Consider the following 2,957-nt stretch of genomic DNA (forward strand, 5'->3'; position numbering starts at 1 on the left):
GGATACTGTCTGTTTTGCTTATTGCTCTCTCTCCCTGACCTACCACTTTTAATGACCTGTGAACATATACAGCCAGATCTTTTTGCTCCTGCACCCTGGCTCTTTACCCCAAATTATAATTGTTTCTCTATTTTAAATTGTTGTTCACTGTTTTCCCGATCAAAATACATCAAATCAGTGGATTTGATTCCACCATCTGGCAACTGTGTAGAGTTAGCACATTCTCCCTGTGTCAGGTGGGTTTTCTCCCACAGTCCAAAGATGTGCAGATTAGGTGGATTACCCATGGGAAAATCCAGAGTTACAGGGAAAGAGTAGGAGGTATGTCTGGGGGGGATGCTGTTCAAAGAGTTGATGTGGATTTGATGGGCTAAAAAGCCTGTTTTTATCCTGTGTGGATTCTATTATTTTATTCTATGATTATCATCCCACTACATGAACTTGACTATCTCCTTGAGGTGTTCTGTAATGTCTTCTTCATAGTTTACAGTTCACAGTTCTTCCAAGCTCTGAACTGAACTTCTTTTCCTCCCAAACATGTACAGAGAATGCTGAAGAAACTCAACAGATATGGAAGCATCTGTGGAAAAAGAAACAGAGTTAACATTTTGAATCTGGTATGACCATCCTCAGAGCCCTCCCTATTCCTTCCACCATGTTCGGAATATAGGACTGAATCCCGACTCCCAGATACAGGTCAAATGGGGTTGGTATGTTGTTCGATAATAATATGCAAGAAAACCTGAATCCGAACCTGAAACTTAAATCTGCCTTTGGTTTGAATGGAGATGGGAAAGACTTGATTACATCTGCTCATGGGAAATGTTTTGGTTATTTACATATTATAATGAGGCTGCATGCATTCATTTAAAAATAAAATTCAATATTTACATCAATATCAATTTTCCTGGACCTCAACAAAAGGAGGTAAAAAGGGATGAATCTAAAAGATAAATGTCTTTGCCTTGCATGTGGGTGGCTTGATGGTTCATTGGTTAGCACTGCTGCCTCACAATGCCACGGACCCAGGTTTGATTCCACCCTTGGGTGACTGTTTATGTGGAGTTTGCACTCTCTCCCCGTGTCTGTGTGGGTTTCCTCTGGGTGCTCTGGTTTCTTCCCTCAGTCTAAAGATGTGTAGGTTGGGTGGAATGGCCATGCTAAATTGCCCATAATGTCTAGTGATGTGTAGGCTAGGTATATTTTAGCCATGGGAAATGCAGTGTTACAGGGATAGCATAGGGATTGTGTCTAGGTGGGATGTTCCTCAGAGGTTTGGTGTGCACCTGTTTCCACACTAGGGATTCTGAGTATTGCCTGTGAGATGGAGAGAGCAGGAACAAGCTGGGCACTCTCATCCCTTGAATACAAGAGCTTCGACAAGTAGTTTTGACCCTGAAGTAGGAGTGCCACTCAAAAGGCATCCAGCCTGTAGTTTGGAATATTATGGTCCGGTGACATTATGCAGCATGCTTTCTTCCTGATTTCACAACAGTGCACATGACTCCTCTCATGTAACACTGCCTCCTTCTGCCCTTCAGACCAAAACCCAATCTGTTAACATGCAACTAAAGTCCCTAGGTTATGGATGAAATGTCAACTTTCTTGAAGCAAAACCTTCCTAATTCCCTTGAAATCCCTTAAGAAAATTTCAGCAACAAATTCTGAAAGATGCTAAATTTCATGAATTTTTCAGCAACACCAATGACCCCTCCCAAACCCTGACACCTTCAGTAGTTCAATGATCGTATTTTAAATGTTGCCCTTGGAATCATAGCACAAGAGGAGGCCATTCACAAGAGGAGACCAGTGTTTGTTCTGGCTCTTTAAAAGGGTTTTCCAATTCATTCCACGTCTTTATTCTTTCTTAATAGCCCCCAAAAATATTTGCTATCTCAGCCTATATTCAGTTATTTTTTGAAAATTACTATGAAATCATTTTCAAGTTGCAGATCACCTCCCCCCAGAATGAGAAGGCACCAAAACCTGCAAATGATGCCAACTGACCCAACTCATCCGATATCCTTAAAATGGATCTCCAGTATGACCAAAATGTTTTGTTTCCAAGAGTTTTTTTCTCCTCTCTGATGTAATCACAATTCAAATAAAAACTCCTTGCTTCTCCCCTTGGGATTTTTCATAAACTCATTGCACATTGATTCATCTGCTCAATCAGATTAGACTAGATTCCCTACAGTGTGGAAACAAGCCCTTTGGCCCAACCAGTCCACACCGACCCTCCGAAGTAACCCAATCAGATCCATTTCCCTCTGACTAATGCACTTAACACTGTGGGCAATTTAGCATGGCCAATTCACCTGACCTGCACATCTTTGGATTGTGTGAGGAAACCGGAGCATCCGGAGGAAACACACACAGACATGGGGAGAATGTGCAAACTCCACACAGACTGAGGCTGGAATCAAACCTGGGATGCTGGTGCTGTGAGGTAGCAGTGCTAACTACAGAGCCACCGTGCCGCCCCAAAACACCGTACTAACAGGTTGATACATGGAGAGGACAGAACAAGCCACTAATCCATGTCCCTGCTCCAAAAATCAACTTAATACAAACACTCCCATATTCGGGAGATATCAGATATTAAACTGATAAGAACAGAAACTACACATATACCAAGCCAAAAGGCTGAGCAATATTTCCTCCAAAGATTATTTTCTGCAATAGAACACAGGAAGAATGTTGAGAATGTACCAGGACAAGATAATTGTCTGGTACTATTGTCAACCAGTTCAAAGATTGCATTAGATTGCGTGGATCTGTGACATACTATGTATGTAACCTCAAGGTGTGGACTTTTTGGAATTGAAGAAAGATGCTTCAGATTAATTCATTGCTGAATCCACCCAAGAACCATTTTAAAAGTGCAGGAAGTTGTTATGTTTAAATTCCATCGCAACATTATGAAATTGTTCCAGGTCGACGGTGTTATGCTGCAA

At 41.6% G+C, this 2,957-nt stretch overlaps 1 non-coding gene across 1 annotated transcript; it reads right to left on the reverse strand.

Annotated features, from left to right (window-relative positions):
• Nucleotides 1-2,468: 2,468 nt before the first annotated feature.
• LOC140494279 (U2 spliceosomal RNA) lies at nucleotides 2,469-2,658 on the reverse strand. The gene has a single exon (XR_011963924.1). It is a non-coding gene; the product is annotated as a U2 spliceosomal RNA (small nuclear RNA).
• Between the last annotated feature and the right edge of the window lie 299 nt (nucleotides 2,659-2,957).

This window comes from Chiloscyllium punctatum, chromosome 23 (assembly GCF_047496795.1).
Source record: "Chiloscyllium punctatum isolate Juve2018m chromosome 23, sChiPun1.3, whole genome shotgun sequence".
NCBI classification, from domain to species: Eukaryota; Metazoa; Chordata; class Chondrichthyes; order Orectolobiformes; family Hemiscylliidae; genus Chiloscyllium; species Chiloscyllium punctatum.